Consider the following 25811-nt stretch of genomic DNA (forward strand, 5'->3'; position numbering starts at 1 on the left):
TAAATCTATGTGGTCTACTGTGTCATTTAAACCTTCTGTTTCCTTATTTATTTTCATTTTGGATGATCTGTCCATTGGTGTACATGAGGTGTTAAAGTCCCCCACTATTATTGTGTTATTGTCAATTTCCTCATTTATAGGTGTTAGCAGTTACCTTATGTATTGAGGTGCTCCTATGTTGGGTGCATATATACTTATAATTGTTACATCTTCTTCTTGGATTGATCCCTTGATCATTATGTAGTGTCCTTCCTTGTCTCTTGTAACATTCTTTATTTTAAAGTCTATTTTATCTGATATGAGTATAGCTACTCCAGCTTTCTTTTGATTTTCATTTGCATGGAATATCTTTTTCCATCCCCTCACTTTCAGTCTGTATGTGTCCCTAGGTCTGAAGTGGGTATCTTGTAGACAGCATATATATGGGTCTTATTTTTCTATCCATTCAGCAAGCCTGTGTCTTTTGCTTGGAGCGTTTAATCCATTTGTGGTTAAGGTAATTATTGATATGTATGTTCCTATGACCGTTTTCTGAATTGTTTTGGGTTTGTTTTTGTAGGTCCTTTTCTTCTCTTGTGCTTCCCACTTAGAGAAGTTCCTTTAGCATTTGTTGTAGAGCTGGTTTCATGGTGCTGAATTCTCTTAGCTTTTGCTTGTCTGTAAAGCTTTTGACTTCTCCATCAAATCTGAATGAGATCATTGCCAGGTAGAGTAATCTTGGTTGTAGGTTCTTCCCTTTCATCACTTTAAGTATATCCTGCCACTCCCTTCTGGCTTGTCGAGTTTCTGCTGAGAAATCAGCTGTTAACCTTATCAGAGTTCCCTTGTATGTTATTTGTCATTTTTCCCTTGCTGCTTTCAATAATTTTTCTTTGTCTTTAATTTTTGCCAATATGATTACTATGTGTCTTGGCGTGTTTCTCCTTAGGTTTATCTTGTATGGGACTCTCTGCGCTTCCTGGACTTGAGTGGCTGTTTCCTTTCCCTTGTTAGGGAAGTTTTCAACTATAATCTCTTCAAATATTTTCTCTGGTCCTTTCTCTCTCTCTTCTCCTTCTGGGACTCCTATAATGCTAATGTTGTTGCATTTAATGTTGTCCCAGAGGTCTCTTAGTCCGTCTTCATTTCTTTTCATTCTTTTTTCTTTACTCTGTTCCTCAGCAGTGAGTTCCACTGTTCTGTCTTCCCGGTCACTTATCCATTCTTCTGCCTCAGTTATTCTGCTATTGATTCCTTCTAGTGTAGTTTTCATTTCAGTTATTGTATTGTTCATCTCTGTTTGTTTGTTCTTTAATTCTTCCAGGTCTTTGTTAAACATTTCTTGCATCTTCTCGATATTTGCCTCCATTGTTTTTCCGAGGTCCTGGATCATCTTCACTATCATTATTCTGAATTCTTTTTCTGGAAGTTTGCCTATCTCCATTTTATTTAGTTGTTTTTCTGGGGTTTTATCTTGTTCCTTCATCTGCTATATAGCCCTCTGCCTTTTCATCTTGTCTATCTTTCTGTGACTGTGATTTTTGTTCCACAGGCTGCAGGATTGTAGTTCTTGCTTCTGCTGTCTGCCCTCTGGTGGATGAGGCTTTCTAAGAGGCTTGTGCAAGTTTCCTGATGGGAGGGACTGGTGGTGGGTAGATCTGACTGTTGCTCTGGTGGGCAGAACTCAGTAAAACTTTAATCCACTTGACTGTTGATGGGTGGGGCTGGGTTCCCTCCCTGTTGGTTGTCCTGAGGCAACCCAACACTGGAGCCTACGTGTGCTCTTTGGTGGGGCTAATGACAAACTCTGGGAGGGCTCACACCAAGGAGTACTTCCCAGTACTTCTGCTGCCAGTGTCCTTATCCGCATGGTGAAACAGAGCCAACCCCCGCCTCTGCAGGAGACCCTCCAACACTAGCAGGTAGGCCTGGTTCAGTCTCCCCTGGGGTCACTGCTCCTTCCCCTGGGTCCCGATGCACACACTACTTTGTGTGTGCCCTCCAAGAGTGGGGTCTCTGTTTCCCCCAGTCCTGTCAAAGTCCTGCAGTCAATTCCCACTACGCTTAAAAGTCTGATTCTCTAGGAATTCCTCCTCCCATTGCCCGACCCCCAGGTTGGGAAGCCTGACGTGGGGCTCAGAACCTTCCCTCCAGTGGGTGAATTTCTGTGGTATAAGTGTTCGCCAGTCTGTGAGTCACCCACCCACCAGTTATGGGATTTGCTATTACTGTGATTGCGCCCCTCCTACCCTCATTGTGGCTTCTCCCTTGTCTTTGGATGTGGGGTATCTTTTTTGGTGAGTTCCAGTGTCTTCCTGTCGATGATTGTCCAGCAGCTAGTTGTGATTCTGGTATTCTCGCAAGAGGGAGTGAGAGCACGTCCTTCTTCCCCGCCATCTTGTTTCCTCTTCCATTCCTCTTCTCTTGATAATAACATTCTGCTTTCTTTCTGGGAACTCATCTCACCTCTATTTTGTAGACAACTGTGGGTAAATACAAGCTATCCTGTCCTGTCTTAGCCAAGCAGGAGAGGAGGTTTTGGAAGAAATAGGTTAACAGCTAGACTGTAATCTTCTTCAGCATTATAATTAATTGAGGAAAGATAGAACACTGTCAACCTTCTTACGATATCAACTCAAGGAATTTTTTCATTGCAAGGGTCTCTGTGGGTTTGCTGTGAATAGATTACTGATCCATGGATATTCTTGTATACTTGGTTGTCAAGATAATTTATCATATAACCTATAAGTTTTGATTTGTAGCCTCATAAAAGACAGAAAGCCAGGCAGCCTCTCCTTTAGTTCCCCAGTGACAGGTAACTAGAAAGATATTTAAGCTGAGGGACCCTAGGCCCTGCAGTTTTCTTGTGTTTATGTGATTTGCACTCTTGTCATGTCAGTGCTGGTCCCTCATGACTAAAGTGTATCCCATGTAGTGACTGAGACATTGGAAGATGTGTCTGGGGTGTCCAAGGCCTCCACGACCTTGTTGCAGTATGTTGTGGTCCCTCATCTTAAGGCTTCTGTGTGCTTTCTTAAGGCTAAGTAAACCCAGTGATGGATAAGCCTATTGTATGCTGTGCACTTGATTGACAGTCTTGCAGCGTGTGACCCAGACTCAGCCAATGATACTTTCTCCTGGGACTTTGAATCTTGGGTTGGTGGCATATGTCCTAAATGGATTTTTTTTCTTTTTTAATTTGACTGGCAGCACAGCACTCTGACAAAGCTATAGAATAGTTCTTGCTCCCTGGATGTCAGAGCTACATGTGTTTCTGTCTATTTCCAAGCTTTTCCACGGTTTCTGTTAGCATGCTCTCTTTCGAATGAATTCCTGTTTACCTAATTAATCAGAGATGGTTTCTCTTAGCTGCCACCAGAGAACTCTGACGATATAGCTATGAGTAAGGTAAGTTCCCAATATATTTTAATTGTTTAGTTAGTGTCTTGATTAGCTACTGCTCTGTAATAAATCACCTCTAAATGTGGTGGCTTGAAATTACAACCACTTATTTAGCTGCAGTTATGCAGGCCTATGGGTTAGACTGGGCTCAGCTGTTTGGTTCTCTTGGTCTCAGCCAGATTTCCCCACATTCAGTATTTTTGCCATAAACATCTTTGCCACAGACGTTTTTGCCCCAAACATTTTCACTGCATAGCTAAATGGCTGTGAGGCAAGTTTGCTATCATGGATAAAATAATGAAAAATAAAAGTGGGATACTAAAAAGGACATACTAAAACATGAGAAATGAGTAACAAAGTTAAGAGGACCTTATTGCAAAATACAAAATACTTGAATACATTTAGAATGTGTGTAGATTCATGCAATACTGCACGTATAACTGATTTTATTTTGTGGGTTGTACCTAAGCACTTGTCTTCCAAGGCTTTCGTTCATGATATTTTATACATTGATTGATTGATTGTTAATTTGTCTCCCTGTTTGGTGCCACACTTTTTCTTTTTCGCTAAAATTTCTTCCTTTATTAGTAAAGGTAGCAGTTTTCAAACACTAGGATGCATATTTGTAACTGAGCTTTGTATTGTGTTGGGAAAGCCTCTGTACTGTTTTTTGTTAGCATTATTTCACATGCTGGTTGAAAGATGTTTCAAAGTTCTGTGGGAAACGTGGGTTCAACTCTGTGCCTTTGAGGATTTTGAGGCCTCTTTCTCTTCCAATGTTGTGTGTTTCAAAATAAGAAAAACCCACTCTTGGGACAAATCATCATCATCATCTGTCAACTCAAAGAAAACCAATAACGTTGCAAACCAGAAGAAATGCTAATGTATTCAACCAGGTGAAAGCGAACTTTCTGATCAAAAACTGCCAACCAGTTATTTCACTTTTCATGGAATAATTGCCTTAAGGCCAATTAGCTTTGGGCAAAAATGCTTGTGGCAAAGATGTTGCTAAAGATGTTTATGGTGAAAGTGCCTAGAAAGATTTTCTCATGCTTTTGTGGTGAAATGCACGTCAGGTGGGCAGCTTTGCTTCTGGAGGTTAGCTGGCCATCTAGGAAGTTTCTCTGGGCTTGTTCAAATGGTGGTGGTGGGGTCCCGAGAGAATGAGGGAAGCATTATGTGCTGAATTGTGTTCCCTCAAAATCCGTATATTGAAGATTCAACCCCCCATTAACTCAGACGGTGACTGTATTTGGAGATAGGACCTTTAATGAAGCGATTAAGTTAAATGAGGCCATTAGGGTGGGCTCTAATCTAACCTGACTGACGCTTTTTTAAGAAGAAATTTGGACACACAGAGAGATACTAGGGGTACCCATGCATAGAGGAAAGACTATGTGAGGACACAGCAAGAGGGTGGCCAGTATGCCAGGAAAAAGGTCTCAGAAAAAACCAAACCTGCCAATACCTTAATCCTGGACTTCCATCCTCCAGAACTGTGAGAAAATAAATTTCTGTCATTTAAGCCACCTAGTCTGTGGTATTTTGTTATTGCAGCCCTAGCAAACTAATACACGAAGCACACAGGTTCTCTTGTGGCTTGGTCTTAGAACTGGCACAACATCACTTCAGCTGTATTATATTGATAAAACTAAGTCACAAGTCCAGCCCAGCTGGGAGGTCACATTACAAATGGGTATGGATATAGGGAAGGGAATAATTGTGGCCAATTTTGTAAATAAGCTGTCACAGTAATTTGAATGGAAAGGAAGTATACAGAATAGAAATAGATATTAATGCAGAAAACGTTGTTGTGTACTTTAATCTGCAATTGAAATGCTTTGTCCAAAGCACATTTCTCTTTGGTGTGAATGGAATAGGCTAGTTGATGTTCATCCCATGGTCTGCCCAATGAAAATATGCCCACCTGCACCAAGGAGGCCCTATTATGGAACATAATGCCTTGACAAATAACCAGAATGTGGGAGGAATGGTATATTTCTTTTTTTAACAGATCAAATCATATCATTAGGTCTTAAAAACTTAGCATTATCATGTCTTATTAATTTTTCAGAGGGATAGTTGCCCAATTCTTTTTTTTTTTAACTTCCTAGTCCCCTTATTTTCTTTTTTTTTAAACATTTTTATTGGAGTATAATTGCTTTACAGTGGTGTGTTAGTTTCTGCTTTATAGCAACGTGAATCAGTTATACATATACATATATCCCCATATCTCTTCCCTCTTGCCTCTCCCTCCCTCCCACCCTCCCTATCCCACCCTTCTAGCTGGTCACAAAGCATGGAGCTGATCTCCCTGTGCTATGCGACTGCTTCCCACTAGCTATCTATTTTACATTTGGTAGTGTATATATGTTCATATATACACTACCACTCTCTCACTTTGTCCCAGCTTACCCTTCCCCTTCCTCGTGTCCTCAAGTCCATTCTCTAGTAGGTCTGCGTCTTTATTCCCATCTTGCCCCTAGGTTCTTCATGACCATTTTTTTTTTAGATTCCATATGTATGTGTTAGCATACAGTATTTGTTTTTCTCTTTCTGACTTACTTCACTCTGTATGACAGACTCTATGTCCATCCACCTCACTACAAATAACTCAATTTTGTTTCTTTTTATGGCTGAGTAATATTCCATTGTATATATGTGCCACATCTTCTTTATCCATTCATCTGTCGATGGACACTTAGGTTGCTTCCATGTCCTGGCTATTGTAAATAGAGCTGCAGTGAACATTGTGGTACATGACTCTTTTTGAATTATGGTTTTCTCAGGGCATATGCCCAGTAGTGGGATTGCTGGGTCGTATGGTAGTTCTATTTTTAGTTTTTTAAGGAACCTCCATACTGTTCTCCATAGTTTGCCCACTTCTTGTCATTGACAGACTGGAGTGCTAGAAAGGTCAGGGAAAGCCCTTAACTTAAAAAAACAAAACAAAAACTCTAAGAAAAAACATTCTCCAAGCCTTTAAAGTAGGGTCTATGTCTCATTCCACCTTTGCATCTCTCCATGATAATGACAGGCTTTACAGAGAAGGCGTTTAAATATTGAAGAATTAGTACTGGCTTCTATAGTTGAGACTGCATCATTAGTTATGTCCTGACTCATGTAGCTGGAAAACTTATTTACTTTGGATTGTAGAAATAGACTTTAGTCAGGTGTAGAAAAATTCATGTGGTGGCCTATAGAATTAAAGAAAAATGCACCACTTCAACCAATATTTATTAAGTATGTGTTCACGTTCAATATTTATTTAGAGGGGAAACTGGTTTATTAATAGTAAAAATTCTTCCTCCCTCTCTCCCCCCCTCCCTCCCTCCCTCCCTTCCTTCCTCCCTCCCTCCCTTCCTTCCTTTCATCCTCTTTTCCTATTTTATTTTCTCCCAAACAAAATTTCACATCAATGAGAACATTAGGGAATGATAAAGTATTTACTGAGGTGAAGTGGGGCGGCAAGGAGAGGGTTGGTATTGCACTGTGCCCGCTGTTTCACAGTTTGCACACCAAGCTCAGTGAGCCCTACCTGGTTTTCCAAATTCCTCTTCTCATCCTCACAGCTACCAGGTTTCCTCCCTCTCTTTTCCCATCCACACTCTGCCTTCTTGCTCCTGCCTTAGATTTCCTAGATCTGTATCTGGGATTCTCAATTTTTCCTTTCTTAGGCAGAGCAATTTAGTGCTGTAACAGTTTTAAATTCAAACTTTGACACTCCCACTCACTAGTTAAAACTGCCTACAGTAACATCAAAGGCCATTATATGAGGAACAAAAGTGTTACTCCTGTTTAACAAATAGAAGTTCCTCCAGATACCAAAATTTGCGTTCCTTAGAAGGCAATGGGAAATAAAAACTGACCCATCTACTATGAGCAGATGACCATAGTAAAAGGCAAAATAAGCAATTTCTTACCTGGCCTGCATAGGAGAGGGGCCCATTTACATCTTTCTATTGTGTTAAAAGTTGTTTTGATGTGTAAACAAGTTAAAATGATTCTCATGATATTTTAGCAACCCTTATGGAATGGAGTCCTGGAGGTACTCAACTTGTCCAACCTCTAACACACCCATAGTTATTGTGATAATGAAATTAACTGTATCTGTTGAGAGATCTTTGACAGCAGTAATTGACAAGTGAACGCTTTAATGTACATCTGCCCCCCTCTGAAAACTTTTTTCCCAGGATTTCTCTCCTGAAGCTGCAGTGATGGGGTGGGTGGGAGGGGCTAGCCATCTCCATCATGCCTCTTTCTGTTGGTTCTCCCAGCTCTTCCACTTCATTCACTGCCCCTAACTCTTGCTACCTGGATTGCAGTCCCTGAAAAGAAGTTTGTCTTTGTTTCCCGCTCTGTTTTCTAGGGAACCTAAGTTAAGATACTCATTAAAAAAAAAAAGAGGATAAGACTGGGAAAATAAGAATACTGTAAACTCAAACTTTGCTTACTTTAAAGTGTTTTATGTGCATGAGGTAAAGGGCTATAATTCCTTCTACTCAATGTTCTTTGAAATATCAGAAAGACTTGTCATTTTCCATTTTTTCCCCCAAACATTGAAAAAAATCCATAAGTGCATTAGAAAATCAAAAAATGTAAAGAATTCTTAGACGATAAAAAGCAATTGAGATTATTTTATAAGAGAATCAAGAGCAGGGAAACCATGTCTCCAGATCCATCTCAAGCCTACCTGTATTTTTCCATCTCCACTGTCACCTTCCTAGACCAACGTGTCTTCCCCTCTTACTGGGGTTCCACCTGGTCTCTTTGCTTTGCTATTGTCCTCCTACAATTCCTTCTCTATGCTTTTCCCACCTTCAAACCTTTGCAATTTATTGTTGCCTCTGCCTTGGATGCTCCTTACCTGCTTCTTCCCGTTGGCTCCTTTTAGTTCACCTTAAACATCATTTTCTCAGGTCAGAGCATCTTCTGACCTCCTGGTCTAAAGTCACCCTCCTCTTCTGCTTACCTCCCATCATTTCCTATTCCATTTATTTGTTACTTTTTTCATGGAATTTACCAAATCTGTTACAGATTTTTATTTGTTTGCTTCCATATTAGTGGCTGTTTCTCTCATTAGAATATCAGTGCCATGAGGACGGGAACCTGGTCTGTTGTCTTTATTGCCCTATCTTGGGTTTTCAGCACAGTTAGTGACACACAGCATAGAAAGAATGACACTTTTCTTAGGGCTCTTCACTCAGTCAACAAGCACGTACCAACTATGGAGCTAGATATTGGCAATCAAGGGGAAGGAAATAAGACCCTGCCTTCAAGGAGCTCTGAGTGGAGAAGAGCATGGCCTTTTATTTTCTGATGCATAGTTTGATCATTTGTACTACATATTTTATTTTTTTTACCATTAGACTTTACCACACTGAATGCAGGATCTCAATCATCTTTGTATCTCTACAGAGGTTAGCATATACCATGAAAGTAAAATCATATTTTTGATAGCATTTAAAAAGTTCTAGGGAGCTTTTATAAATATGATAAATTATTATTATTTTAATATTACTATTATTATTTTTTTTTTTGCGGTACGCGGGTCTCTCCCATTGCGGAGCACAGGCTCCAGACGCGCAGGCTCAGCGGCCATGGCCCACGGGCCCAGCCGCTCCGCGGCACGTGGGATCCTCCCGGACCGGGACACGAACCCGTGTCCCCTGCATCGGCAGGTGGACTCTCAACCACTGTGCCACCAGGGAAGCCCTAATATTACTATTATTAATTGTCCAGTAAAGTATAATCAGCACTTCTTAACTATTTGTTAATTACCAAATGAGATGTTTACATAAAAGTGTGAGAAAAGGATAGTGGTGTTGGTGAAAAAGAAGAGTCTGAGTGGATGGTAGGTAAAGTGATCAAAAGAAAAATTGGATTTGAAAGCCAAATCCCACACTGCTGTAAGGATACTCTTCTGCTCATTTTCTTTCCTGGAACTTTATTATTTAGTAATAATCATTTCTTTAGATGTCTGTAGGAAGTTAAATAATGAGTCTGCTGCAATTTCAACACCTATGAACAAGAAGTTCACAAACCATAGCATATTTGTCTACTTGAAAATTACCTCATTATTTTCCAGCTTCAGTGTGAGAAGGTCACACAAATTAATTAACAACATACAGTCAGCAACATTCATTTAATTGTGATCTTTTGGGAGAAGGAAATCATGTACCACTGTCACTGATGTGAGAAGCGGGGGAACATCACACACCTGTAATTTTATTAATTATTAATGAAGACCAATATAAATAATGCATTTCCTATTTTGTTTACTAAGCCAGTGGGACTCGGTATAGCCTGAGATAATATCGCTGCCTAAGACAAAGAAAATTCCAGCTGCTCTGAATTTCTCGGCTGGAATTTATATCCTATAAATTCCAGCCGATAGTTTGCCAAAAAGGGATCTGGCTACTACAAGTGGATTTACAAAAATGCTGTCTGTGATCTAATGCTTAATAAATACAGCTTAATGATAATAATGTGAGCTACTGAGATGCAAATACTTGTAAGGTAAGACCTGGTGCCTTTTCAAATCAGGCATGTTCCCCAGACATCATGGAGCCATGTATACTTTAGAAAGAAAATTAAAGGAAATTTATGCATGTGTGTGGTCCCATGTGAATGCTCACCAAAGGGGGACTTCAGCAGAGGAAAATTTTAATAATCAAGTGGATAGGGCAACCTGTTCTGTGTATGCTAGCCAGCATCTTTCCCCAGGTACCCTTGTTATTGCCCAGTGGGCTTATGAACAAAGTGGCCATGATGGCAGGGATGGAAGCTATGCATGGGATCAGCAACATGGATTTCCACTGACCACTGCCAACTTGGCTGTGGTCACTGCTGAATGCCCAATCTGCCAGCAGGAGACACCAACTTTGAGTTCCTGATATGGCATCATTCCCTGGGGTAATCAGTCAGCTACCTGGTTGCAGGTTGATTACATGGGACCACTTTCGTCAGGAAAGGTCAGTGCTTTGTTCTTACTGGGATAGACACTGCATACAGATTTGCATACAGCATTGCTTCTGATCAAGGAACTCATCTCAAAGAAAAATGAGTATGGCAATGGGGCCATGCTCATGGAATTTACTGGTCTTCCCATGTTCACTATCCTGAAGCAGCTGGCTTGATAGAGTGGTAGGATGCCATTTGAAAACTAAGTTACCATGCCAGTTAGGTGGCAGTTCCTTGCAGAGCTGAGGCAAGGTTCTCTTGAGGGCAGTATATGCTCTGAAATCAGCATACAATATATGATGCTGTTTTTTCCATAGTCAGGATCCATGGACTCAGGTATCAAGGGGTGGAATGGGAGTGGCACTACTCACCATTACCTGTAGTAACCCACTAGCAAAATTTTTGCTATCTGTTCCTGTAACTTTATGTTTTGCTGGCCTAGAGGTCTTCATTCTAGAGGGGGGAATGCTTCTACCAGGAGACACAATGTTTCCATTAAACTGGAAGTTAAGACATGTCCACTGTGAAGTCCTCATGCCTCTGACTCAACAGGCAAAAAAAGGAGTTCTTGTGCTGGCTGGAGTGATTGGTCCTGATTATCAAGGAGAACTTGGACTGCTTTTCTACAATGGAGGTAAGGAAGAGTATGTCTGGAATAAAGGAGATCCCTTAGATTGTCTCTTAGTATTACCATGCCCTGTAAATATGGTCAACTACAGCAACCCCATCCAAGTAGGACTAATGGCCTAGACCCTTCAGGAATGAATGATCACCCTGCCAGGTAATGAACCATGAATGATCACCCTGCCAGGTAATGAACCATGAATGATCACCCTGCCAGGTAATGAACCATGACCAGCTGAGATGCTTGGCGAAGGCGAAGAGAATACAGAATGTCTGGTAGAAGAAGGTAGCTATAAATATCAGCTACAGCCACATGACCAGTTCCAAAAATGAGGACTGTAATTGTTATGAGTATTTCCTCCGTATTTCTTATGAATACGTTTGTGTATGTGTATAATATCTTTTTTCTTTCCTATATTATTCCCTTATCATGTAAGGTAAGATATATTGACTTGATATCAGTATTTAAATATTGTTGATTTTACGTCATAGTATTTAAGTTATTGGATGTCGGGAGAAGAGTAAACATCACTCAAGGACTTTACCTCTTTTTCTGGGAAAGGTATTAGTGCGTTTTCGGTTGTATGTAGGATAGTTGTATCATGTTAGATGGAGTTATGACCTTGTTATTGTTTTTATCTGGAGATTAAGTATGGTTTAAGGAGATGCATACAGTTGCCAAGTTGACAGCTGGTGGGCTGGTGGTGATAGTTAATTTTATGTGTCAACTTGACTGGGATAAGGGATGCCAGATGGCAGGTAAAACAGTGTTTCTGGTGTGTCAGTGAGGGTGCCTCCAGAAGAGATTAACATTTGAATTAGTAGACTGAGTAAAGATTGCCCTCCTCCATGTAGGTGGGCATCATCCAATCTGTTGAGAGCCTGAATAGAACAAAAAGGCAGAGGAAGGGTAGTTTCACTCTCTCTGCTTGAGCTGAGACATCCATCTTCTGCCCTCTGACATCAGCGTTCCTGGTTCTTGGGCTTTTGGACTCAGACCAGGACTTACACCATCAACCCCCTCACTCTCAGGTCTTTAGACTCAGAGTGAATTATACCATTGACTTTCTTGGGTCTCCAACTTGCCGATGGCAGATCTTCTCAGTCTTTATAATCATTTGAGCCAGTTCCTCATAATAAATCTTCTTTTACATATCTGTTATATCCTATTGGTTCTGTTTCTCTGGAGAACCCTGACTAATACAGTGTGTGTGTCTATGTGTCTATAGAGCTAGTATTTGATATAGAAAAGAATCCACTGAGAAGCATAGAAATAAAATGTAAAGAAAGAATAAAGAGTAATTAGAGAATAAAAACTTATTACCCAGTCAGATTTCATAGAATCGGAAATCTAATAAAAAGGCATTTGAATCAAAGGAACCTGAGTACAACCTAAACATTGAAAATAAGGGAAAAATGTTCTCCCCCCCTTTTGTTTTTCATTCCCTCTATACCCTTTCCTGATGATTTCACTCACTTCGAGAGCTTCAGCCCAGATGTCAGTGTATAAACGTGGACTAGAAGAGAAACTTTTAGCAAAAGTTTACCAGATAACATTCTATGAAAGACCTGAGCTCTGCACAGGCAGCTGCCTCTAGACATCTTACGTGGATACTCTGGTTCCTCAGACTCAGCGCACCCCAACCTGTACCCATCACTTCCCCTTGCAAACCTGTGCCTCAGTGCCATCACCATCCAGCCAGTCTCCCACAATAAGCCCCAGATTCACCCTTTCCCCCTCCTTTCCATTTACTCCTCATATTTGATTGTCCATTGACTCCTGTTGCTTCTACCTCAGAACTGTCGTTTGAATGCAAGCCTCTGTCCTCTGCCTCCCTTCCCCCTGCCTTAGTTCAGACTCTTATCAACAGAGTCCAACAGGTCTGTGCTTCTCCAGTCCCTCTGAATCTCTCTCCATCTGCCATTACTGCTGCCAGAACAGTTCCCCAGTCTGCAGACCACTGGTGATGCTCAAACTCCTCATCATGTCACAAAGGCCCCTCACAGCCAGGTCCCAACACACCTCTCCTGTGACAACCACTCACTCTTCCCAAAGCCCAGCTCTTGGGAATTCTTAACCATTCCCCCAATATGCCAGGCTCTTCTGCACTTTCACTCCTTTGTATCTGCAACTCCCCCTGCTTGGAATTCCTCTATTCCTTCTTCCTGCATTCTCCTTGAAGCCACCTCCAAATGGGTGACAGTCTTGGGTACTGGTTAAGACTAGGAGCTATGGAGACAGATAGTCTGGGTTGGAATCCTCCACCAACTTGCAGTGTGATCTCAGGCAAGTCACTTAACTTCCCTTGTCTTAGGTTCCATGTCCATAACATGGGAAGATCAATAATGATACCTAGGGCTTCCCTGGTGGCGCAGTGGTTGAGAGTCCACCTGCCGATGCAGGGGACACGGGTTCGTGCCCCAGTCCCGGAAGATCCCACATGCTGCGGAGCGGCTGGGCCAGTGAGCCATGGCCGCTGAGCCTGCGCGTCCGGAGCCTGTGCTCCGCAAGGGGAGAGGCCACAGCGGTGAGAGGCCCGTGTACTGCAAAAAAAAAATGGAAAAAAAAAATAATGATATCTATATCTTAAGACTGTTATGAGAGTTAAATGATAAAATATATGTAGCAGGACTCCACATCCCTTCTTAGAACAGTAAATGTATAATAAATGTTAGATACTATGACCAAAATTTCTCAAGGCAGAGTCAGTTCTTCCCACTTCTTGGATCTCTAAAGATGAGGGCTCTGGTATCTGGAAAGTTTGCTCAGAAGGACAAGTGATGTCCTGAGTTCCGAGGAAATTACTAGGGGAGTTTTCATAGTTAGAGCAAGGAAAATCATTCTTTATTTCTTCAGAATCCTAGGCACTGGGGATACAAAGTGACCAGTTTGTTGAATAAGCCTGTTGGAACTAAAGTGCAAAATTATATTTTTCTTTCCTCCGTTTTTAAAACTTTCTCAGCCACTGGATAAGAACCCATCAAGTCCTACAGATATTCTGTTCACTCTTGAGTAATTGACATTCTCTAACCTAAGTCACAAACTCTCTCTCAATTCAGTCGAATTTCCAGTCTAAGACATGGTTAAAGCTTTAAGCTTGATTTAGTGCTATTTCGTTTCTTTGCTCCAGCTCTGCCTGCTTTAGGCTAAAAGCCTACAGTGGGAAAGTGAGTGTGGTGTTGGATAATGATAAACAAAACACAGACCTATTTTTCAAGCTCACTGTCTTTTGTGGGGACAGACGAATGGTAGATTGGATTACAGTGTGACATATGCTGTAATAGAGGTATGCTTATGGGCGTAGCAAAGCAGAAGAAGTGTGCTGAAATCAAGCTGTGACATGAGGAAGGCTTCCTATAAGAGATGAAACGTGACCAAAGCTCAGTCTCACAGGACTGGCGGCAGTTTCCAATAGAGGAAGTAGCAGGTGCAAGGCAGGAAATGGATCATGAACCTAAGGATCACTTGCCAAAGGGATTGCATTTGCCATAGATCCCAAGGGAGTTACTTTTGCCAGCTGTGCTACTAAAATGTATGTGACCACACAATGTAGGCGTGGAATGTGGTTTAGATATGGATTAGATTAGATATGGAAAATATTGTGGGTTGATATTTTGGGTTCTCTGATTTACTAGCTGCCTGATCTTGGGCAAGTTGTTGAATCTCTTTGAGCCCTAGTTTCTTCACCTAAAATGGAGAGATTGTTACTCACCTCAAAGTGTATAAATTTAAATGAGGAACTACATATGCAGAGTTCTTTGTACTATCCTATTGGTTCTGTTTCTCTGGAGAACCTTGACTAATCCAGTGTATGTTTCTGTGTGTATATGTCTGTGTGTCTATGGAGTTAGTACTTACTTAGTTTGGGCTTAATAATTGTTAGTTCATTTACTGAGACTATCGCCACTCCCTGCTTTTAATTTATATTGAGGACAGATTGGAGGAGCAGAAATTATATGGCAAACTCAAGAATAGCATTTCTAGATATTGAGACAGCATGGACCTGAATTAGCAAATTGGTAGTGGGATGGGAGAAAAACCACATATAGTTGGAAACAGTGCCCTAAAAGAAATAGACTAGCTATGTCTGTTGTCATTGTTAATTTTCAATTACATTTTTATTTGCCCACTCACTGATTATGTTTGTTTGTCTGGCTTCAGGATCCATCATCTTTATGGTATTTGAATGTAGCTTTGTACACAATTTGAGATCCTCAAAGAGAAGTTATTTCTATCAAAAAATGATTTGTACATTAAAATAAGCTGCCACCTGGGAGATTATAACCAAGAGGCATCATTATTTTATTAGCTGAGCCCTAAATTGTTGGGGTAAGATTACCTCAGATGAAGAGGTGGCATATGATTCTTAATTGCTTTTGATTTCTAACACAGCTTATTTTGGTTTAACTAAAATACATGTCCATTTATTTGAAGTATTCTGCCTAGAAGGGTGGGGCTGTGAAGTCAATGCAAATAGAGAAGAATCATCAAAAGAAATATGGTGGAAATGGCACCAGAGGAATCAGAAAACCTGGGTTTGCTTCTGGCTCTGTCACTGACTAGTTGGGTAACTGGAAAGGTTGCTTGTAGGATAAATAAATATGATAAGATGAATATGGGGCCTGAATGGTGAAGTAACTGATAATGTATTTCCTTTTGTATCCCCCCTCTTATCTCTTTCTTTACTTCATTATCTTTTACCTGTTCAAACCACTAAGGCTCAACTGTTACCAGAGGTTCACCTGGATATGAAAGAATTTTGTAAGAGTGAGGGTGATATGCCAACATGAGTGTGTCGATATGATTATATTACTGGTTCTTTCTTTTTGTGACCTTCTTTCTGTTGTTAATGCCAAACCAGAATTTCTTTTAGTGACTTTGATCTAGAAACTATTATTATTCTTAGTGAAAAGTCTTTCACATAATTCATATCATTTAAAAAATCATGAATATTTACCCATATTATTCATATTTACTAATAACACTTCCAATGCTTTTGATGACAGAGTAGCTTAAAGCAGGTCAATATTTCAGGCTAATTATTTGTGTGTTACCTGTTGCTGAATTTCTTCAGCAAATAGTACCATTCTTGGTTTGTGATTTAGATGACAGTAGAGAGTCAATCACTAATGTGAATTGAATGTGAAAATCAGGACTTGTTTGTTTCCTGGTTGATTGCTTTAATTCTGATTTGATTTCTTCACACCAAAGGAAGTGAACATGTAGTAATCCAGGTGGAAATTTAATATCCTGTCTATGCAGTACAAAATTGGAGTGGGAAACTGAAGCTTTTTGCAAAACATTCTATATCAATATCATGCCAAAAATGTTTTTTATTGAATGTCTAGAAATATGGTCCTGTTGTAAGATTTAGTACACAAAGAGTTGTCCCAACCCAAATCTGTGCTTTCAAAAAACATATTTTCATGCTATGAGCTTAAGAGAAAGAAGAGGGAGGCTTTCTAGCTAACAGTAGTAGCTGAGGTACTGTGGCATTTTAAACAAACTTGAATGGCCCAGTTGCTCAATAAATCCTCTTCCTTTACTTTCACCAAATGCACAGGAGGTTGGGACATGACACTGAGTTAATTATGGGTGCAGGACTTTCCAAAATAACACTGGGTTGAAGACAGGTTGACATTTTCAGTAATGCCATGGGTCAGAAAGGTAAGCTAATTTGGGCTCACGTAAATCTGGAAAGCAGCTTTATGTTTTACCCAGTAGAAGGAAAGAAACAATCCTTAGAGTCCATTGCAACACTGCCTTGGAAGGGTCCTAAAGGCCATCTCGTTTAAACTGCAACACTTGTGATCAGGTTGGTTGGATCTAGAACGTAACAGAGTGCTTGACTTTCAGGGCCTGGGCTGGTCACAGAGCTGAAGAACCATTTTGACTCAACCAGTCCCAGAATGCCAGATGAATCTGCTCAGTGGCCAATTCCCTATCTTCAAGGTGCACATGTGAATACTCACCTGTGTGCATGCCCCCAAGTGAACACATACACACGCACACACACCATGGTGTGCAAAGGAAAGGCTTGAGAATAAGACCAAGAAAGCTTGTGTTTTTTATCCCTTTTCTGTTACTTAATAGCTATGTGGTCTAGAGCAAATCACCTCAGCAAATCACGCTGGATAACTGCCTTTTGCCTCTCTGGATGTCCTATCTACCCTTCTCTAACCTGCTCTCTGTCCCAGGGGGCTGACTTTTAGGGACTATATCAGAAGGCTTCCTAGTCTTCTGGTTTCCTGTTGGGTTTGGTAAATGCTGAGCCCCAGCAGGAGGCTGGAGGGAGGGATAACAGTGAGCTTGGATGTTTTCCTGTGAGCTCACCTTGGGCTGACTTTGTCCCTCAACCAAAGGTCATAACTGCCCTTGGGCATATTATCCTTGTGTGACCCTCCCTGCTGTCCCCCTTTATCCCTCACCCACATAGTCCCTACCTACCTTACAAGCTGAGGATTTTCCCTTGATAAATAGTCTCTTTACTAAACTCTCTTTGAATTATGTTAATTTGGTTGTACCAACTGTTTCCTGCTGGCACCCTGACAAGTTTTGTTTTGTTTTGTTTTGTTTTGGTACGCGGGCCTCTCACTGTTGTGGCCTCTCCCATTGCGGAGCACAGGCTCCGGACGCGCAGGCTCAGCGGCCATGGCTCACGGGCCCAGCTGCTCCGCGGCATGTGGGATCTTCCCGGACTGGGGCACGAACCCGTGTCCCCTGCATCGTCAGGCGGACTCTCAACCACTGCGCCACCAGGGAAGCCCCCTGACATGTATATTCAATGGACTATTATGAGAAGATCTCTTAGTTTATGTCACTGTTCATCAAAGAAGGGGCCATGGTGGGTCAGTGATGACTGCCGTGAGTTCAGCTAGAGGGAGGTGAGCATAGATGTCCAGAATTAGCTCTTTCACAAGTCTCCTCTGGTTCTAAATGTTCTATGACTCAATGTGTAAGAAACTGAAGGAAGCCTATTACATTTTGGACTTTTATATTTCTATGGGGAATCTGGACTGGGATGATTAGACAAATGTAGTTTAAAGGAAGTTACAAGCAAGGTGTGCCTATGAAAACCAGAGATGAATCCATACACACAGAGTCTTCCTATAAATAGTGCCTTTCAACTATTGTTCATTATTTTCAGTATTGGATTATTTTTCACCAAGTATTGCTTTTTTGTTAAGTGTTAATTCTAGGTCAGTGTTTTCTTATATGTAGCAATATACAGATTATAAAAAATATACAATAGTTAGACAAGCCTCATTTGGCAATATGGCAAAAGTATTTACTACCAATTAGTAGTATTAAAAACCATCCCTAGGGCTCTGGGTGTATTCTCTGGATTGCATTTCTTTTTACTTTCCCATCTACCTCTCAAGTTAAAACAGAAACTGCTTATACTCATGAAATTTGCCTGGTAGTAATACCCTTGGGCTTTCTCGTAAATTTTCCAAGAGTGTACATATGGTCAGAAAAGCCAAATGTGCCTATTTCAGCCCTCACTGTGATAAGACTCACGAGATGATTTGAGGTCACCTTTCTCCTGGTAAGGATTTTATCCAGTTTCATTTTCAAAAAGGATCAACGACCAAAACTGCTTACGATCCACAGCGTGAGTAAAAACTTTAAAGGAATTTTTCTGTTAGAAAAAGTTACTAGAGCATTCCTGTCAAGCTGTCTATCTTTGTGGGATTTGATCATTTGAACATTCAGTAGTTGATAGAATTTGACAGCTGCTGCAGCTGTCTTTTTTTTTTTTTTTAAAGATACTCCTTTAAGGGCCTTATATCATGGTTCTCCTCTCAAAACAGTGACCCAGAGCACTTGCCACTTTTGCCCACAGAAGCTAAACCTACTAGTTACTGGGAAAGAATATATTACTTGGCTATAGGATGCTAATAGTAAAGATAATTCTTCTTATCTTTGTTTTCCAAATTCCTTTCACACATGCTTGGTTATGTTATATTTGGGATAATGTAATGAGGTTCTTAGGGAAAGTGCTTTATTTTTAGTTTACAGATGAGAAATCTGAGGCAGAGAGCTGTTATTATCAGGCAGCACTAGAACCCTAGATTATTAGTGCATAATAGGCTTTAATTTTCATTTCCATGAGTTATTCATATTTAACATATGCCACATAATTTAACCGTAGGAGAGCATTCCCCATTCATATTTAGGCTCAGAAAAATGGTCTAGTAGTTGAAGATAATACTCTCCACTTTCAAGATACCCAATATTTTTAATGCTATTTTTTCATCTATATATTCCAACTTGAAGCACCAGTGTGATTTGGTGCTTTGAGACAAGGCACAGACCATTAAATAGGCTTGGGATTTTGTATCCCTCACTAATCCCCTCCCAGCCCCTTTCTGCTTATTTCTTTACCCTGAAGCAAAGGCTGAGATTCTTCTCCACATGAGCCCTGTATTTGGATTTTAGAGCATATGGGTCATAGCACCACAGTAAAAGGAAAATAAAGATTTATACAGATGACTTTGGCAATTCCAACCCTCTTTGTTCCAAAGAACAAAAATTCCTTTGGCATGTTGTGTCAGAGGACTTGCTTGCACTACCTTCATATCCTTTGCAGGAAATGTATATAATTGAGAAGATCTCATCTGGAAAATCTAGAGTAATTATACTAATGAGCTGGACCTGCTGATCCCAGAGATCCTTTCAGCTTTAACAGCCTGGAATTTCAAGTATTAACAAAGAGTTTGATCTCCAAATGATTGAGCTATTGTGTGTTAGGCAGAGGGCAAAGGGGTATGAGGAAGGGAGGGTTTCAATGTCCATGTGACCTAAGAAATGAGGATTGAGAGAGATCAATCCCGGGATGAAGGAGCCATGATGAAAAATATTATAGAAGCAAACTTAGAGAAATCACAGATAGTCATAAAGTTGAAGTTTGACTGGGAATGGAGATAATTACATGGACTTGGAACAGAGGAATTGGGAACCAAAATGTCAGCATAGTGCTGCATTCTGGAATCCAAGCATGTGGGTTCAAATCTCAGCTCTGTCCTCAACTGTACATCTGTCCATATATGATTCAGTACCGAACAGCACACACACCTTAGAGCAGTGATTTCCAACCTTATTTGGATATTAGAGCACTAGACTCATCTGGGAGTTTTGAAAAAATACAGGTGGCTGGGCCCACTTCTGGAACAGTTCAGTCAGAATCAGGGACTCGTTGGGGACTGGGGTGGTGGCGGAGATAGGCTTGAGAGCCTGGTTTGAAAGCTACAGGTTTATAGCCATGATTCTTACATTTTTGTGTGTCAAAATCAACTGGGGTGTTTGTTAAAATAGATTGCTGGGCTCTACGCTCATTGAAAGTGTTCCTGGTGAATTTGAGGTTCTTTCTTTGTCGCAAAAGGATTCGGAGATGCAGTGATAGGTAAGAATCGGATTTATTTAGAAAGAAACACGCTCCATAGACAGTGTGGGCCATCTTGGAAGGCAAGAGGCAAGAGGCTTCAAAATATGGTATGGTTAATTTTTATGGGCTGGGTAATTTCATAGGCGAATGAGTGGGAGGATTATTCCAGTTATTTTGGGGAAGGGGTGGGGATTTCCAGAAATTGGGCCACCTCCCACTTTCTGGCCTTTTATGGTTAGCCTCAGAACTGTCATGGCATTGGTGGGTGTGTCACTTAACATGCTAATGTGTCACAATGAGCTTATAATGAGGCTCAAGGTCTAGTGGATGTCGAATCTTCTGCCATCTTGGACCCAGTTGGTTCTCACTAATTTTTGTTATGTACTATGGCTATGTCATTCTTTTAGAGGTTGTGCCCTGCCCCCTTTCCTCCTGTTTCAAAAGTGAACATCATCAGGTCAAATAGTTTGTCCACAGATCAGAGTGTTGCAGGAAGGGACCTCTCTTCCAGGGCTCGAGAGTGGCCTCTTAGAGTGTTAGGGTGGGTTTAACACTCAGAAATGAATTGTCCAAGGAGACACATGTGCTGACAGAGACTTTATTGGGAAGGGCTGCCTGGGCAGAGAGCAGTAGGGTAAGGGAACCCAGGAGGACTGCTCTGCCATGTGACTCGCAGTCTCAGCTTTATGGTAATGGGGTTAGTTTCCTGGTTGTCTCTGGCCAATCATTCTGACTCAGGGTCCTTCCTGGTGGCACATGCATCACTCAGCCAAGATGGATTCCAGCGAGAATTCTGGGAGGTTGGTAGGCATATGGACTGGCATCTCTTCTCTCCTTTTGACCTTTCCCAAATTCTTCTGGTGGTGGTAGCTTGTTAGTTCCAAGTTCCTTACCAGGACCTCCTGTTTTAAGATAACTCATGCCTGGCCAGGGTGGTTTCAGTCAGTGGTTCCCCTAACAAGAGTATTCAAATCTATGACTATCCTAAAAATACCTGATACTTGATTTTATTAAATATAAACAATGACACAAGAGGAGCACGAAAAGAAGATGAAGCAGAATAATTCTATGTAAGATGAAAGACAAGTTGAACTCTAGCACATACATGGAATTGAACAGAATTCAATTGTTAGGAATTTTGTGGTTAAGGTCCCACACATTTTCTTTCCCCTCATAAGTCGAATTTGTAGATTGACTCCTCCTGACACCACAGGTCACCTTTTAAATGTTGACTTCAGTTGATTTTCTCAGGTGAGAAATGAATTTTATTAAATATTCTAAGAATATCTCATGTACTAGAAAGAAAAATATGATTGCTATCAGGTGATAAACATTACCATGAAAAGAGACCAGTGTAGATATGAAAAATCTAGTCCTAAAGCATACAGAATACAGTCTGAACAATGTTGTAATGGCAGAATAAATAGAATTCCTGCTTCTTTGCTCGTACTGATGTCTTCTCAGAGGATCTGGAAAGCTTTGTGTGTGGTGTGGTTTTTTTTCTTTTGGTTCTCTCATTTAATGAGGTGGAGTATTCTCTACTCTAGAGCCTTGTCACACAAGATGTGGTCCACAGACCTGGAAATGTGTTAGAAAAACAGGATATCAGGTTTTTCCATAGACATATAAAATCAGAATTTACATTTTCACAAAATTCCTAGGTGAGTTATGTGCCTTTTTAAGTTTCAGAAGCTGTGCTACAACATTCCAACATTGTAAATCAGGGGTTGTGGGGAAGCAGATCATGGTCTAACAGAGAGCATGAAGATACATCCTCCTAGATACTGCTCCAGTTAAGATATGCGTTGGGTGCAAACAAATAGGCAGAGAAAAAAAAAATGTTAAAGAAGAAAAACCATAGTTCATTGTCCTCCATCTGCCTTGCCCACATAGTGTAGAAATTTGGGCCTATATTGGTGAGAAAAGTTTCAGAGGATGGTGAGACACTTTCATGGCATTAGCTGAGGCCACTGGCTATCTTGGTTCTAGTTGCTTTATCTTTCTAAGGTGAACCAAGTCCTGACAGAAAAACAGGGGAGTGAATACAAATAATAAAAGCAATCCCATTGTAACTGGTTTTTGAAAGTTTATCCTAATGGATACAAACACGCAAGGGTCTAAGTTCTTCTCAGCCAGTGCCTTTGACATTATTCTGTTGAATCTGGCTTTCCTAGATCTTAATAACATCTTTGTCAGATCTTATAGCTTCCAAATAAATTTCAGTTATTAAGTCTAGTCCAGTCCAATATAAAACTTCAATCACTCCTACCCCTTCTTCCTAAGCTCAGGGTTCATCAGTGGCCTGAGGGGGTATGCAGCACGGTGGGGAAGGAGGCCCTCGCTATTAAAGTCCACTTCCCTCCCCTTTTCCTCCTCTGGTGTGTTGGGCTAGGGAGGAAGGAGATGGCATGAGAAGGAGAAGATAGAAATAGATGTATGGACACATGTGTAAGCTTTTTAGGTGGACTGTGGGAGGGACTCCCACTTCATAATTACTCTCATGGAAGACCCATCTCCAGCTCAAACTTTTCCCTTGGCCTCCAGATTCCTTCACCATTAGTATATCACATGGCCATAAGCTCCTGGCTGCTTCCTGAAGCAACAGAGAGCCCTCCTATTTAGGGTGTGAGCTCATAACTCAAGCCTTGCTACTACGTCCCAGTGTTCTCTTGACATATGAGAGACTCATACATCACTCATACCTCACACATCACTCACATACTCAAACATCACCAGACACCACATGGCTTCCGTTCCCTTCCTTCACTTTTGCCATCTGTGTTCAACTTTCTTGTCTGTTCAGATTAGCAGTAACACTAGGAATGAGATGCTCGTCTCTTTTTCCTGTAGACACCCCCAAATCCTACAAGTGGTCCTTTTGGTGGAGCCCTCACTGGACTTTGGTGGATGAGCACTCGCCTTCCTTCCTCCTTCCATGAGGAAAAGCTTCAGTACCCTGATTAGACCTTAGAATCAGTCATGTGTGAGTCTGTGGATCCTCAACCCCTTCTTCCCTTTCTCCCTCTCTACTTTTCTGTTTCTGTCTCAGGGGAGAGTCCTGAGGGATTTTTTGGAGCAACAGAGAGAATATACTCACCTTTTACAAGAACTTGGAGGGGCTGTCCTGCTCCCCAGTTGCTTGTACGTTTATTTAGGAAGTGTGTTACTAGACAATTCTGTGTCCTCAGCCGTGAGGCCTCACTGCCAATTCCAGAATAGTAGGAAAGGTTCTACTCAGCAGCCCTTTACATTATAATATACAATATCTATTGATGATTTCCTTTGTACTGATTGTATTAAGCATTTTATGTATTCTATTTCACTTAATCCATATGATAGTTCTATTGTTATTCTATTTTAAACAGTTAAACTCTGTAATGGACTTATATCTGGTTGCACAAAAATATTTTAAAAAGCCTTCCCATTTTGTAATAATTCCACTGAATTATGTCTTACTATCCTAGTGAGGAAACTAACACATGAAAACTTTGTTTTTGGAGAAGAATAAGTGATTTAGATTCTACCCATCAGATATACCTGCAAGAGACGTCATACAGAATTGAGTCACATGGAGGGAAGAGGCATGGTGCTGAGTTTCCATTTTGCAGCAGGTACTGAGACAGAGAAAGTGTCTTAATCCGTTTGGGCTGCTGTAACAAAATACCACAGGCTGCGTAGCTTATAAACAACAGAAATTTATTTCTTCCAGTTTTGGAGCCTGGAAGTCCAAGATCAGGGTGCCAGCATGGTCAGGTGAAGGCCCTCTTCTGGGCTGCAGACTTCTCATTGTATCCTCACATGGCAGAGAAAGGGCAACGGATCTCTCTGTAACCTCTTTTGTAAGGGCGCTAATCCCATTCATGAGGGCCCTGCCATCATGACCTAAGCGCCTCCCAAAGGCCCCAAATCCTAATACCATCACTTTAGGGATTAGGATTTCAACATACAAATTTTGTGGGGGGACACACACATTTAGACAATTGCACTGAGGAAGGCTCTATTACTGACAGTGATGGTAGCAGCTCCCTGACTTAGGCACTTTCTGATGATGGCAGAGGCAGCAGTTTCCTTCTTGGTAGGTTGGCTCTGAGATGTAGCTCTGGGTGTCCTCCCCAGAAGCTCAGCTTGGATTCTGACTCTTCAGCCTTACAAGGATTCTGCGGGCTCTCTCTGTCTTTCTCTCTGCTTAAAGCAGTAACACAGGGTTTGTTGGCTACAGCAAAGCACCCTGGCCAGGACAACAACATTACCAATATTGCTTCTATTCTTCATATTTGAAGAGGGAAAAACTGTAGACATTAATCTGTTTTATAAAGACAATCCTTAGAAAAATCTGAAAGTCAGGACTATCAATGGTTACAATATTTCTCCACCACTAATAGATATAGCTTTACTCCAACAGTGTTCTATTGAAACTAAGACGCTTATGAGGAAAATGTTTTAGATAACATGAAGACTCACTCTGGGTTCAAAATATTGTATTTAAGATTTTGCTTTTGCATTGATTTGCTGCATATGATTCAGCAAATTTGTTTCACTGAAGCATAGGATCATGGGGTGAAAAATCAGAAGACCTGTTTGAGTTCTGGCACTGCCCTTTATTAGTTATGTGGTCTTAGACAAGTTTATTAACTGCTTTGAGACTCAGTTTCCTCACTATAAAATTGAAATAATCATACAGTAGTATTTTCCATCTATTCAAGTTTTCTGGAAGATCAGATAAAAATGTTCTGTGGGCAATGAAAAGCTAAAATAAATAAAATAATAATTATTATAGCTATGGTCTTTTGAATCATCTCTGTGAGTAGAAAATGGTAGAAAATAAATGCCAGATCCATTTATAATTTATTATAATTTAATTTATTATAATCTGGCTTTTCTCTAAAAAGCCGGATTACTAGGAGAAAAAAGGAAAGACATTTTTAGGAAGGCATAGAGAACATATATATTTCTTTGCATGCAAACGTCTTTTTTCTCAAATTATGTAAGGCCTCTGATCAGAATATAGCAATTCAGGATCCCAGGAGAGTCAAATACATTTCATCTACAGTTCTGGAAAGGCTGGCCAATTTTTTGAATGCTTTATTACCCATGAAAACTTCTTATTCCCCAAATATTATTTGTTCAATTAAATAGAAGAATAGAAGAGTAAATAGAAGAATAGTAGAAGTTGCCTAGAGGTTCTTAGGTCTCTGGAAAGTTGCTGGGTAGTTGCTAAGTCAAGTCTGTCTTTTGAAGATGGAACACTGGGACCCTGGCACTTGTGTTGTCTAGTGAAAAAGGCCAAGGTCATTTCCATGGGGACTGCCCTTCTCCTGCTCTCTTCCCCGCCCCCACCCCTCTTCCTCAAAGGGTAGAGTAGGTCTAATGTGTAAAAGAGCCATGAATTCCTCTTGGGTGTACTGCATTCCCCCCTCCCCATCTGTGCTTCAGGATTACATCATTTTCCTGAGT

The sequence above is a fragment of the Delphinapterus leucas genome, chromosome 3 (genome assembly GCF_059928025.1).
Source record: "Delphinapterus leucas isolate spDelLeu-1000000601 "Yukka" chromosome 3, BTC_Dleu_Yukka2, whole genome shotgun sequence".
Taxonomy (NCBI): Eukaryota; Metazoa; Chordata; class Mammalia; order Artiodactyla; family Monodontidae; genus Delphinapterus; species Delphinapterus leucas.